Source organism: Sorex fumeus, unplaced genomic scaffold, assembly GCF_029834395.1.
Source record: "Sorex fumeus unplaced genomic scaffold, SorFum_2.1 ptg000036l, whole genome shotgun sequence".
Taxonomy (NCBI): domain Eukaryota; kingdom Metazoa; phylum Chordata; class Mammalia; order Eulipotyphla; family Soricidae; genus Sorex; species Sorex fumeus.
The window spans coordinates 9097400-9113270 of NW_026606093.1; positions in this window are offsets into that span (position 1 = coordinate 9097400).

A 15871-nucleotide genomic window follows, 5' to 3' on the forward strand; every position below is an offset into this window, starting at 1 on the left:
GGTTTCAGTCATATAAAGTTACCACACACGTGCCTTGACCAGTGTACTTTTTCCATCATCAATGTCCTCAGTTTCCCTTCCACACCCCTCACACCCATTGCCTGTCACTATGCACTATGGCAGGCACTTTTCCTCTCTCTCTCTCTCTCTCTCTCTCTCTCTCTCTCTCTCTCTCTTTCTCTCTCCTTTTTGGCCTTATGGTTTGCAATACAGATAGTGAAAGATTATCAAGTATATACTTTTACCTTCTTTCAGCACTCAGATCTGTCCAAAATGATCATCTCCAACTATTATTTTAAAGTTGGTCCCTTCTCTGTACTAACTATCCTTCATCCCCTACACACACTTGTGGCAAGCTTGAAACCATTTATCAGTCCTCCTGGCCCCTGCTTACCCTGGCCTTGGATATTATTTTTATTTTTTACATACAAATATATATTTGTGTTTGTGATACATACATATGTATATATATAGTATCCTACAAAGGAATGCAGTCATTCTATACCTGTCCTCTCCTCTGTTTCTTTTCACTCAGCATGATACTCTCCATGTCCATCAATTTATAAGGAAATTTTATGACTTCATTCTTCTTGATGGTTGCATAGTATTCTATTGTGCAGATATACCATAGTCTATTTATCCAATCATCTGTTCTTGGCTTCTCGGGTTGTTTTCAGATTCTGACTCTTGTGAATAATGTTGCAATGAACATTGAAGTGCAGATGACATTTCTGCTCAGTTTTTGGGTTCTCAAGGCCTATTCCCAGAAGTGGTATTGCTGGGTCAAATATGAGCTCTATTTCTAGTTTTTTGAGGAATGTCCATATTTTTTTTCCAAAAAAGAGTGAACCACTCAGCACCACACCCAAAAATGAAGGAGAGATCCTTTCTCCCCACATCCACACCAACACTGGTTGCTCTTATTCCTTTGGATGTGTGCAGGTCTCTATGGTGTAAGAGGATACCTCATTGTTATTTTATTTGCATCTCTCTGATGATTAGTGATGGAGAGTTATTTCATGTGTCTTTTTTTGCCATTTAAATTTCTTCTTTGAGGAAGTTCTGTTCATTTCCTGTACCCATTTTTGATGGGGGTTGATTTTTTTATAGTTCTACCATTGTCTTATATAACTTTGATATTAACCCTTTATTAGATGGGTGTTTGGTAAATATTTTTTCCATTCTGTGGGCTGTTTTTTTATCTTAGACACTTTCTTTTCTTTCTTTTGAGGTGCAGACGGTTTGTTTCATGTAGTTCCATTTATTTATCTTTGTTTCCACTAGCTTGGTCAACGATGTTTCATCTCTGAAGAAGATTTTAACTTCAATGTCATGGAGGGTTTTGCCTGTTTTCTTCTCTTGGATTCGGGTCTGATGTTGAGGTCTTTAAATAAATTTGATCAGACTTTTGTGCATGCATTAAAAAGAGGTTTGAGTTCACATTTTTAAATATAGCTACCCAGTTTTCCCAACACCAGTTGTTAAAGAGGCTTTCCTTGCTCCACTTCATACTTCTTTGATCTCTTATCAAAGATTAAATAATCATATATTTGAGGGCCTGTGACAGTATGATACTCCAAGCATAGCTCTTTCAATTCCTCTTTGAGAGACCTGAATAGCATTCTCATCCTGTTTTCATAGGGCCCAGGTATCTGAGGCATATGTTAATGCAAGAAGAACAGTGGAATTGAAGAGATGTGCTCGGAGCTAGAGGTTCTTTGTCCTCTTAGTTATTTCTTCGATGCTCTTGAAGGCATTCCAAGCTGCTCTCTTGGTCTGAAGGTCTATCTTTATTCCAATACTATGCTGTTTTAATTGCTGCTGTTATTTTAGTACAGTTTGAAGCTGTACTATAGAGGTAATGACCCCTATCTTCTTTTTCCAAAGGATTGCTTTGGCTGTTATGGAGGTTTGCTGTTTCAGGTAAATTTCAGGCTTATTTAGTCTATTTATTTGAAAACTGTTACAGGAACCCTTATAAGGACTGCTTTGAATCTATATAATGCTTTGGAGAGTATTGCCATTTTGACAATGCTAATCTTCCCAATCAACGTTTCCATTTCCTCATTTTCTCTATTATTTATTGGAGTAACATTTTATAGTTTTCTGTATAGAGGTACTTTACCTCCTTAGCTCAGCTAATTCTGAGTTAATTGATTTTCTGAGGAACAATTGTGAACAGAATTTTTTAAATATCACTTTCTTCTCTTTCATTATTTGTACATATAAAAGCCTGGATTTCTGGGTATTGATTTTGTAACCTGCCATTCTACTATGTAAATCTATTGTTTCTAGGAGCTTTTTGAAAGAGTCTTTAGGATATTCTAAGTATAGCATCAGGTCATTTTTAAATAGTATATAGGAAATCCATGGACTTATGGATATTGATTTTGTAACCTGCCACTTTACTATACAAACCTATTGTTTCTAGAAGCTTTTCTTAGTCTTCAGGATTTTCTAAGTAGAGTATAATCACTGTCACTGTCCTCCCATTGTTCATCGATTTGCTCGAGCTGGCCCAGTAACATCTCAATTGTGACAATTGTCACTGTGTTTGGCATATCGAATATGTCACGGGTAGCTTGCTAGGCTTTTTTTTTTTTTTTTTTTTGCCGTGTGGGCGAGATACTCTCAGTAGCTTGCCAGGCTCTCCGAGAGGGGTGGAGGAATGGAGCTCGAGTTGGCCATGTTGGCTGCTTGCAAGGCAAGGCCCTACCTGCTGCGCTATCGCTCCAGCCCAAGTAGAATGTAATGTCATCGGCAAATAGTGATAGCTTGACTTTTTCCTTTCCTATCTGGATGACCTTGATATAATTTTCTTGTCAAACTGCTATGGCAAGTACTTACAGTACTATATTTAACAGAAGTGGTGAGAGTGGGCAACCTTGTCTTATTTCTGAACTTAGAGGGAAAGCTCCTAGTTTTTCCTCGTTAGGAGTAATGCTTGCTGTGGTAGATGGCTTTGATTATATTGAGGAAAGTTCCTTTGATTCAGAGTTTACTAAGAGATTTTATCATAAATCCATGCTAGATCTTGTCAAATGCCTTCTCTGCCTCTGTTGACATGATCATATGGTTTTTATGTTTCCTTTTATTGATATGGTGTATTATTTCATATTGTGTTGATTAACTTGAGAATATTAAACTATTCTTGCATCCCCAGGATGAATCCTACTTGGTTGTGGTATATGATCTTTTTGATGAGTTGTTGTATTCTATTTGCTAGTATTTTGTTAAGGATTTTTGCATCTGTGTTCATCAGGGATATTGACCTGTAAAATTCTTTTTTGTGTGGTGTCTGCTTTTTGTATGAGGGTGATATTTGCTTCACAGAAACTGTTTGGAAGTGTTTCTTTTTCTTCAGTTTCTTGGGAAAGTTTGATCTGAATTGGAAGTAGGTCCTCTTTAAGGGTTTAGAAGAATTCATTAGTGAATCCATCTTGACTAAGGCCTTTGTTTTTTGGGAGGTTTTTGATTACTATTTTAATTTCTTTGATAATGATAAGTCTGTTCAGGTATTTGAAATATTCTTGGGTCAGCTTTGGGAGATTATAGGAATCCAGGAATTCATCCATTTCTTTGAGGTTGTCTTATTTCATGCCATAAAACTTCTCAAAGTACTCTCTTATTATCTTTTGAATTTCTGTAGTTTCTGTTGTGATGTTTCTCTTTTCCTTTCTGATTCTATTTATTAGGGTTCTCTCTCTCTCTCTCTCTCTCTCTCTCTCTCTCTCTCTCTCTCTCTTTCCTTGTGAGTCTTGCTAGTGGTTTATGGATCTTCTTTCTCAAAGAACCAGTTCTTGGTTTCATTAATATTTTGCATTGTTTTGGCATTTCCATGTTGTTAATTTCTGTTACAAGTTTTATTATTTTCTTTCTCCTGTCTGGTTTGGGCTCCTTTTGTTGGTCATTATTTAAGATCATAAGCATGATCTTACATTCTTACAGAGCTGTAAACTTTCCTCTTAACCCTGCTTTTTCTGTATTCCACAAGTTCTGGTAACTTGTGTCTTTATTTTCTTTAGTTTCAAGGAATCTTTTGACTTCCTCTCTAAGGGCTGGAGCAATAGCACAGTGGGTAGGGCATTGCCTTGTACGCGGCCAGCCTGGGATCAATTCCTCCATCCCTCTGGGAGAGCCCAGAAAGCTACTGAGAGTATCCACCTGCACGGCAAAGCCTGGCAAGCTACCCATGGTGTATTCGATATGCCAAAAACAGTAACAACAAGTCTAACAATGGAGACATTACTGGTGCCCACTCGAGGAAATCGATGAACAGAACGACAGTGCTACAGTACTACAGTGCTCTAAGCTACTGGTTGTTCAGTAGTGAGCTGTTTAATTTCCAGGTGTTTAATTTGAATTTCTGTCTCTGTGTGTTTCATATCTATTTCTAGTATATCATGGTCTGAAAAGATTATTGATATAATTTCTATCCTCTTAATTTTATGGAGGTATATTTTGTGGCTCAGCATGTGGTCTATCCTGGAGAATGTTCCACTTACACTTGATGAAAATTTGTACTCAGCTTTTTGGGGATAAAATGTTATATATATATATATATGTATACATATATATTATATATATATGTATACATATATATTACATATATATATATATATATATCTCCCCTGTCTTCCATTTCTTCCCTGAGATAAAGTATGCCCATGCTGGGATTGAGTCTGCTTGATCTATCGAGAGGTGATAGAGTGGTGTTGAAATCTCCAACTGTTATTGTGTTCCTATCAATATCTTTCTTCAAGTCTATGAAAAGTTGGTTTAAGTATCTTGCTGGTTCCTCATTAGGTGCATATACATTTTGGAGTATGAGTTCTTCCTGATGGCAGATCCTTTGATCATTAAGAAATAACCTTAACTATCTCTTGTAACTTTCTTTAGTATGAAGTCTATGTCATCTGTTACTAGTATGGTCACTCCAGCTTTCTTGAGAGAGTTGGTTGCTTGTAGAATTGTTTTCCATCTTTTCACTTTGAGACTGTGTTTACTCTGACTGTTTGATGTGTTTCTTGCAGGCAGCAGAATGTTGGGTTCAATTTTCTGAATTGATTCTGCCACTCTTTGTCTTTTAATTGGTGCATTTAGTTCATTGACATTGAGAGAGATTATTTTTATGGGGTGTTGTCACATCTTTCTGCCAAAATTTGGTGTATTTGAGGGACTGGTCTTGTCTTAAAGCAGCCCATTTAGTTGCTCTTGTAATCATGGCTTTGAGGCTATAAAGTTCCTGGGTTGTTTGTCTGTGAAACTGTGTGTTGTTCCTTCCAATATGAATGAGAGTCTAGCTGGATAAAGTATTCTTGGTGAGACATTTATTTCATTGAGTGTTTCACTATATCCCACTAGTGTGTTTGGGCCCTTATGGTTTCATCAGGTAAGTCTGCTGTGAATATTAAGGGTGCTCCTTTATAAGAAATTTCTTGCTTCAATCTTGCTGCTTTCAGAATTTTTTTCTCTGTCTATGTTTTCGTCATTCTGATACAGATGTATCTTGGAGTATTATTATTAGGATTTCTTCTTGCTGGTACCCTTCAAACCTCCTGAATCTGTTTGCATGTTCTCTTCAGTTCTAGGAACGTCTCAGCAATTATGTGTTGGAAAGTTCCTTTTTCATCAGTTTTCTTCCTGTCCCTCTGGGACTCCAATGATTCTTATGTTATTCTTCTTGGCTTCTTCCCAATTTTCTCTTGACATCTGTTGATTTATTTTGAGGCTCCTTCCATTTTCTGCTGTTGTTTGGCAATTCTCTGCACCTTATTTTGGAGCTCACAGATTCTGTCCTCAGAAGCTGTTTGTTACTCTGTTGCTGAAGCCTTCCACTGAGTTTTTCATTTCACCTACCAAGTTTAGGTCTGTCATTTCTGCTGGTATTTTCAATTGTGGGGTGCAGACAAAGTAAGTTCTTCATGTGGAAGCAATAGTGTTCGCACAGTTTTGTGGTTAGAGATTTTAAGGGTATGCCATGATGGGTATATTCAGGAGTGAGGGTATCGGGGGATGGGGGGGTGTTGCAAAGGGTCCACTCTCCTTGGTGGAGCAGTTAGTTTGGCGTTCTGTGGGCAGTGGCTGGCAGGGGAGGGTAGTTACCTGAAGAGATGCTGGGAGGAGGAGCTTTGAAACCCACTACACACCCACCTTGATGTTTAATGTGGACAGAAGAGAAAAATCCAGGGTAAAATTCTCTAAATTTCCCGAAATTGTGATATAAACTCCTCACTCCAACCCCAGAAAAAGAACAAAACAAAGCAATAATAAATCTTTTAAACAATTGAATTTTCCAGAGCATGAATTAGCCATCTTTGAGAAATACATGTCATAAACTTAATCCAAACTTTATTTCATGTTTTAATGGTAAACGATAAAATGTTGATATTAAATGGGTTTGTACCTCAGACATTTTGTCTCTGCAGGAATAACAAATTTATGAGTGCAGAAATTATCAGAGTTCAGTAGTCAAGATATTTCAAAGAAACAGCACTGTTGAAATAGAACCTTTCTTAGAAAACCTATAGGCACATGGGTTTGAAAAAGAACACTTGAGGTTCCCACTGAATTATACTTTTATATTTTGTGTATATATGACTTCTGCATTTACTTAGTCATTTTTACCCAGAAAAACTCAGCATCAAAGACATTCCTTTAGGCCAAATATGAAAATGTAAAAACCAAGACAAATAAGAATAAACAAAAGTCATGTGTATTTGGGTTGCTGCATGAGACATGCTTAGGAGATGCTGTCTTTAGAAGTCAGAGCTAGAAAGTGACCTAAATATCATTGTTTCTAAAAGCGAGTACTGTTTTGATTTATCATAAAACATCGATGCCATAAGAGTTCCTGAGAGCAAATTCTTCTTCTTCCTTAAGACTATTTAATGTTAAGAAAGAACAATGGTGACTTTGATTTTTGTTATTGCTGTTAGTGCCAGTTCCTCCTCTTCCCTTTGGCACTTCTAGAGTCAGCAAAAGACTTTCAAAGTTCTCCCTGAGCAGAAGCCAGAGTTCTGGCAAGAATCCAGTCCTTGTCATTCAAATTCACTGTTATTTCTCCTCTGGAGGGAATAGAAAAGGGAAGACAATTTCATGCATTGCTTATAGTCAAAATAAGCCTATTTGAATCTGTTCAAAGAAGATGTTTTGAAAAGTTATCTATTGATAAAACTTTATAAATGTTAAAAATGCATGTCTTCAGAAACAAAATGCTTTCTTTTTAATTCAATGGCTAGTTGTATAGAAGTTTTATATCAACACACAGATGTCTTTTATGAATAACTTTGCATCAGAGAGTAAATAATGAAAAATATACTTATGGAAAAGCAATACAAAATTTTACTGTTGAAAACTAATTTTATTTGTTTTGCAGCCACCACCACAGGGATCCCAGCCAGGGGTGCCTGCAGCCACTTCCACAGCGAGCACCAGTTCAACTAGTAAACACCCCTCCTCAACAGGTCTGTGGACTAGCAGCTGGACTGGATGGGGGACGTGGCCACCACTGTATGGGCGTGGCCTCTTCAAAAGTGGGAGTGGCTTTTTCTGGGCAGACTACTGCAGTTATATTCCCCACTCCCAGCACTCTGGATTCTCACCCCAGCCTTTATCACCTAAATCTGTGGAAAAAATTCTGGCCACCTCAATTACAATACAAAAATAATCCACTGGCCTACTCTAATTCTAACAAAAGACCAGTACGCAACAGAAGCTATACAAACCCAATATTAAAAGAGCACCTCCTACAAAGCTTCATGAGATGCCCATCATAAGCCAAAGAAAAATTCCTGAGAGGATGCTCAGACCCTAGAAAGAGAGAAGGGCATCCACCATTGACCGGCCTTATCCAGAATCCTTTCCCACAATAAGAGGGAACAGTGTTTGTGAACTTCACGGTTTTACCACTATACAACCACAACAACATGAAGAAACAGTGCAAATCTCCACTATGAGGAGAGGACGAAGAGAAGAGTCCTGAATCCTTTACAGTGGCTACCCACAAATATGAGCGCTCCAATAAAGAATTCCGTGATGAATTGCTGAGCATGTTCAGGGAATTCAAAGAATCAATGGAGGAGATATCCAGAAAACTAAAAGAAAAAATGAAAGAAAAAAAAACGGGTAGTCAAGAAAATACAGGAAGAAGGAAAAAAAGCTACAAAAAGAAGTGTCACAAATAAAAGATTTGGTAGACAAAATTAAAAACTCAGTAAGTGCCCTTAGCAGTAGGATGAAAACAGCTGAAGACAGGATCAGTGAGCTTGAAGATCACTGTCACTGTCACTCTCCTCCCATTGTTCATCGATTTGCTCAAGCGGGCCCAGTAACGTCTCCATTGTGACAATTGTTACTGTGTTTGGCATATCGAATATGTCACGGGGAGCTGGCCAGGCTTTTGCTTGCGGGCGAGATACTCTCCGTTTCTTGCCAGGCTCTCCAAGAGGGGCAGATTAATCAAACTCGGCTCAGCCAGGCTGGCTGCGTGCAATGCAAACGTCCTACTGCTGTGCTAGAGCCCGGCAAGCTATCGAGAGTATCTTGCCTGCAGGGCAAAGCCTGGCAAGCTCCCTGTGACGTATTCAATATGCCAAACATAATAACAAGAAGTCTTACAATGGAGACGTTACTGGGCTCTCTAGAGCAAATCTATGAACAGCGGGAGGGCAGTAACAATTTTGTTTGAATTCATATCAACCTAATTAGCTTGAAGATGAGCAACAGAAATCCCATAGGAAACAACAAGCAATAGGAAAAGACCTCAAAATGGCTCTAAGGAGAATCAGAGACCTAGGGGAAGATGCCAAGAGGATCATTAGAATCATTGGAGTACAAGAAGGGCAAGGAGACAACCCCAGTGAAGAAGCCACAGTCAAAGAAATCATTGCTGAATATTTCCCAGAGTTAAAGAATAAAGACATACAGATCCAAGGAGCCAGAAGGGTGCCAGCAAAAAGAGACCCTAATAAAAACACTCCAAGGCATACCATAGTCAGAACGATGGATACTGTGGACAGAGACACAATACTAAAGCAGCAAGGTCAAAGAAGGAAATCACATATGAAGGAGTAACCCTTAGATTTACAGCAGACCTATCAGAGGAAACCCTCCAAACCCGAATGCAATAGTGGGATAAAGTGAAAAAACTCAATGAAATGAATGCCTCACCAACTTTATCCAGCTAAACTCTCACTCAAACTCGATGGAACTATACAACATTTTGTAGATAAACAACAGCTCAGGAACTTCATAGACTCAAAATCAAATCTAAAAGAAGGGTTAAAGGGGCTCCTGTAAGATAAGAAGGAAAACACTTAGAAACACAACCAATCCCTACAGAAAGATGGCACAAAATACCATGACAATAATCTCTCTTAATGTCAATGGTCTAAGTGAACCAATCAAGAGACACAGAGTGGCAAAATGGATCCAGAAACTGAAACCAACATTCTGCTGTCTACAAGAAACTCATATGAACAATCAGGGCAAACACAGACTCAAAGTTAAAGGATGGAAAACAATCCTGGAAGCAACAACTCTCTCAAAAAAGCTGGAGTGGCCATAATAGTATCCCACAACATAAATTTCAGGTTGAAGAAGATTAGAAGGGAGAGCCAAGGCCATTTTCTATTTACAAGAGATACATACACAGGAAGAAATCACACTCTTAAATGTATATACACCTAATGAGGGACAAGCTAAATACTTAAAACAACTACTAACAGATTTTAAGGAGGACATTGCTAGCAACACAACAGTAAGTTGGAAACTTCAACATCGCTTTATCACCTCTGGATATATCTAGAAGAGCAAAACTCAACAAGGAAACATTGACTTTGAAGGAAGAAATAGAAGAGAGAGGGTTAATAGAACTATACAGTGCTTTACACCCCATAAAGAAAGAATACACATTCATTCTTGTCCAATGCACATGGAACATTCTCCAAAATAGACCGCATGTTAGGCCAAAAAATATACGTCAATAGAATCAGGAAGATAAAAGTAGTATCAACAACCTTTTCAGAACACGATGCGTTGAAGATCGAAGCAAATCACACAAAGACACCAAGAAGCAAATCAAACACCTGGAAATTAAACAACTCAGTGTTGAACAATGAGTGGGTCAGGAAGGAAGTGAAAGACGAAATCAAATGATACCTGGGAACAAATGAGAATGAAGACACGAGCTACCAGAATCTATGGGGCGCAGCTAAAGACATGCTAAGAGGAAAATTTATAGCATTGCAAGCATTTCTAAGGAAAAAGGAAAGGGCCTACATAGGCAACCTAACCACACACCTCAGGAGTTTAGAAAAAGATCAACGAAAGGAACCCAAAATTGGCCAAAGGAAAGAAATAATAAAACTTAGAGCAGAAATTAACAACATGAAAACCAAAGAAACAATCTGAAAGTTCAATGAAACCAAGAGCTGGTTCTTTGAGAAAAGAAACAAGATTGATAAACCACAAGCAAGATTCACAAAGAAAGAAAGAGAGAGAACCCTAATAAACTGAAACAGAAATGAAAAAGGGGACATTACAACAGAAACTAATGAAATCCAAAAGATCATCAGAAACTACTTTGAGAGTCTGAATACCACGAAACAAGAGAACCTAGAAGAAATGGACAAATTCCTGGTTTCCTATAATCTCCCAAGATTGAACCAAGAAGACTTGGGTTACATGAATAGACCCATTCATATCAAGGAAATTGAAGTGATAATCAAAAGTTTTCCCAAAAACAAAAGCCCAGGCCCAGAGGGGTTCACTAGTGAATTCTTGTAAGTATTCAAAGAAGACCTTTTGCCAATTCTCCTCAAGCTTTTCTAGGAAACTGAAAAAACAGGAACTCTCCCAAACAGCTTCTATGAGGTACTTATCTCCCTAATACCTAAAGCAAACAAAGACACTACCAACAAAGAAAACTATAGGCCAATATCCCTGATGAACACAGATACGAAGATCCTCAACAAAATGTTAGCAAATAGAATTCATCAAAAAGATCACACACCACGACCAAGTAGGTTTCCTTGCATCCCGGGGATGCAAGGATGGTTTAACTTCGGAAATCAATAACATAATCCATCATATCAACAAAAGTAAAGATAAGAACCATATGATCATATCAATAGTTGCAGAGAAAGCTTTTGACAATCCAGCACCTGTTTATGATGAAAACTCTCACCAAATGGGTTTCGAAGAAACTTTCCTCAAGATAGTCAATGCCATCTACGACAAACATATGGAAAGCATTATCCTCAATGGGAAAAGACTAAGGCCCTTTTGTCTAAGATCAGGGAGAAGACAAGGATACCCACTATCACCACTGCTGTTTAACATAGTACTGGAAGTACTTGCAATAGCGATTAGGCAAGAAAGGGGCATTAAAGATATCCAGATAGGAAAGGAAGAAATCAAGCTCTCACTATTCACAGATGATATGATATTATATCTCGAGAATCCTAAATCCTCTACCAGGAAACTCCTAGAAACAATAGTCTTGTACAGTAAAGTCATAGGCTATAAAATCAACACCCCAAAATCCATGGTCTTCCTATATGCAAATAACGAGAGAGAGGAAAGTGACATAAAAAAGTAATCCCATTCACAATTAAGCACCAGAAAATGAAATACCTCAGAATCAGCCCAACTAAAGAGTTCAAGGATCTCTAGAATGAAAACTACAAAATGCTCCTCCATGAAATAAAAGAGGACATGAGGAAATGGAAACATATCCCCTGCTCATGAATAGGAAGAACCAACATCGTCAAAATGGCAATACTCCCGAAAGCATCATACATTATACCTATATGGATACCCATGAAATTCTTCAAAGAAATATATCAAGCACTTCTGAAATTCATATATAACAACAAACGCCCACTAATAGCCAAAGCAATTCTTGGGAAAAAGACATCTGGAGGCATTACCCTCCCCTACCTCAAACTCTACTACAAAGCGGTAATAATTAAAACAGCATGGTACTGGAACAAATGCTGGGCTTCAGATTAAAGAAATAGGTTGGAATATCCGTACACACAACCCCAAATGTATGAACATCTAAATCTTTGATAAGGGAGCAAGAAATGTGAAATGGAACAAGGAATCCCTCTTCAACAAATGGTGCTGGCATAACTGGACAACCACAAGCAAAAAATGGGCTTAGAACTCGAACTAACACCATGCACAAAAGTCAGATCAAAACGGATTAAAGATCTCAACATCAGGCCCAAATCCATAAGATATATTGAAGAAAAGGTCGGCAAAACCCTCCAGGATATTGAGACTAATGGTATCTTTAAAGACAACACTCCAGTGACCAACCAAGTGGAAACAGAGATAAACAAATGGGACTATCTTAAATTAAGAAGATTCTGCACCTCAAAAGATACAATAACCAGAATACAAAGACAATCTACAGAATGGGAAAGGATATTTACCCAATACCCATCTGATAAAGAGTTCATATCAATTATATACAAAGCACTGAACTCTACAAGAAGAAAACACCTAATCCCATCAAAAAATAGGGTGATGAAATGAACAGAAACTTTTCCAAAGAAGAAATCCGAATGGCTAAAAGGCACATGAGAAAATGCTCTACATTACTAATCATCAGGGAGATGCAGATCAAAACAACACTAAGATATCATCTAACACCACAGAGACTGGCCCACATCCAAAAGAACAAAAGCAACCTGTTTTGGCGTGGATGTGGCAAGAAAGGGACTCTCCTTCACAAGGAGATTTGGTGAGAATGCTGACTGGTTCAGCCCTTTTGGAAAACAGTATGAACGGTTCTCCAAAAATTAGAAATTGATCTCCCATTTGACCCAGCAATACCATTCCTGGGAATATAACCCGGAGAGGCAAAAAAGTACAGTCGAAATGACATCTGCACTTCTATGTTCATTGCTGCACTATTCACAATAGCCAAAATCTGGAAAAAAAAACCCGAGTTCCCAAGAACAGATGAATGGTTAAAGAAAATTTGGCACATCTACACAATGGAGTTTATATACAAGTGGTACTACATAAAAAGTATCATGCTAAGCGAAATGAGTCAGATAGAGAGGGACAGATATAGAAAGATTGCATCATCTGGGGAACATAAAGTAACAAATTGGGAGACCAACATCCAAGAATAGCCAAGATAAGTACCAGGAGGTTCGCCCTATGACTTGGAGACCAGCCGCACATGCTGGGGGAGAAGGCAGTTCAGATATAGAGGGGAGCATCTAGTAAAGGGTATTGGGAGGGTCCTCCCAGGATGAGAGATACATGCTGAAAATAGACTATAGACCGAACACGATTGACACTCAGTGCTGCTTTTGCAAACCGCAGCATCCAAAAGGAGAGAGTGAACAAAAGGGAATGCCCTGTCACAGGGGTGAGGTGGGATGGTGTGGTTGGGGGGGTCTAAGGGATAGTGGGAGCATTGGAGGTGGGGAATGGGCACTGTTGGAGAGACGGGCACTCTATCATTGTATAACTGAAACCCAAGAAATTTGTAAGTCTACAACTGTACCTCACGGTGTTTCACTAATATAAACTTTTTTTAAAAAAAGAAATAAAATATGAATGAAATGAAAATCTCTTGGTAGCTTAGCCCAGATTAATTTATCTCCATTCTGTATGTAGACAATACTATTATACAAAATTAAGTTTTGGTAATCCCTACTTCAACTATATACTTTCATATACTTTATAACATGTAATTTTACATGCTAAATTTTCTATTTTTTTCAGGGTGATTAAAGATAGAAGTCACATTTAGAAAGTGACCCAAATATCACTAGGTTATGAATAAATGAAGTTACATGTAAAGACGATGTATGGCACAAAAAGAAAATCAAGGTATCTTTTGATTAAACAGATTTATATTTCTATAAAATCTTGAAAATGCAGTGTACCATTTAATCTAACACAAAAGCAAATGACAAATTGAAACCTAGATTCGTAATTTCTTTTTTATTTGTATTCACTATATTCTTATTGGGTTGGAGTGATAGCACAGTGAGTAGGGCGTTTTCCTTGCATGCTGCCCACCGGGTCGACCCGAGTTTGATTCCTCCGCCCCTCTCGGAGAGCCTGGCAAAGTACTGAGAGTATCTTGCCCACACGGCAAAGTCTGGCAAGCACCCGTGACATATTTGATATGCCAAAATACAGTAACAAGTCTCACAACGTTACTGGGCCCACTCAAGCAAATCGATGAACAACGGGAGGACAGTGACAGTGACAGTGATATTCTTATTGATCGTGTAAATTAGAATTGATTTGTTCCTAGAAATTGAGACTGTCTTTTAAATCTGATATTGCAGAAACAATCACTATAGAAGTTAACAGCTTGCTTGGAGTTTACCAGCAGCTCCTCTTTGTGTAAACACTTTAGTAAAAGTACAGGTTACTGGCTCAGATTCACTAACAGATTCAGAACCGTGCACTCTCAGCAGTTTAAGAAAATTTGTTAAAGATTTCCCTCTGATACATCGTTTTCCCTTCTTGGAAACATAGTTATAACTTAGCCAGGTTGACAGAAAATCAAAAGATTTTCATTTCCCTTTGAACTTGTGAAATTAAAGCTTAATTTATAATTTTCTTTGTACATTTGTCCTGTAGTGGATGGAGAAGACACAAGTAAAAATAAAACATTATTTGTTTCATCTAAAATATTTTTTACCACATGAAGGTACTGGCAGAGGGACAAAGCCACGCTGGTTCCGGGGCCAAGACCTCCAAGCCTACTCGGATTGGAGTCAAGCATCTTCCACCCAGATCCTCCAAATTCCAGTAGGCGGGAGTCACACCCACCACCTGGCCCCCTGGCGCCATGTAATCCCATCAGCGGCCAAGACTCAGAGACTATAAAATCCAGATCCCGGACGAGAACAGTGCAGTCTTCTGCCCCTGAGCCTGGGTGTTCCTTTCCGGGACCCCTTGGAGGGGAGCGGGTTGAGCTTTCCTCCCCGCCCCGACCAGGGCTCCGGCAGCCGAAGACCTCCAGGACCAGCCACCACCATGCTGAGACCACTCTCCGCACACATGAAGGTACTGGCAGAGGGACAAAGCCACGCGGGTTCCGGGGCCGAGACCTCCAAGCCTACTCGGATTGGAGTCGAGCATCTTCCACCCAGATCCTCCAAATTCCAGTAGGCGGGGGTCACACCCACCACCTGGCCCCCTGGTGCCTTGTTAATCCCATCAGCGGCCAAGACTCAGAGACTATAAAATCCAGATCCCGGTCATCTTATTATGTCATCTTATTATGACATCTCATTCCTACTTTGCACCCACACGGCAGAGTCTGGCAAACTCCCCGTGGCGTACCAAATATGCCAAATACCATTAACAATGATGGGTCTCATTCTCCTAAAGAGCCTTGAATATAATCTCAGGGCTAGGATGAAAGAGACGTTACTGGGGCCTGCTCGAGGCAATCGACGAATAACAAGATGATGAAATGAAATGAAATGAAATGAAAATATTTTTTGTTGTAACCTAATGTTTAGTAAGAACTTGACTTTTCCCACGATAGTTGATGTTATAAGTTGATGTTATATGTTTGCCATAGAATGAATGTATGGCCAGTGCCCTCTTTAACCACAGATGTAGGCCACTAATGAAGATAAATCTAATTTTATCAAGAGCAACATTTTCATATTCCCATTATTATAATGATGTTCCCTGGAGCCAACGCTGCTAGCAGCCACTATAATTGAGGTTTAATTGTGCAAACATATGGTTGAATGTTATGAAATAAGATTTTATAGAGGAAATTCATCTATACAACTTTAGTAGAAGGTGAGGAAATCTTATGAAGGATCAGAAATATTCAATCATATCACTGGTATAATTGAAATCTTGA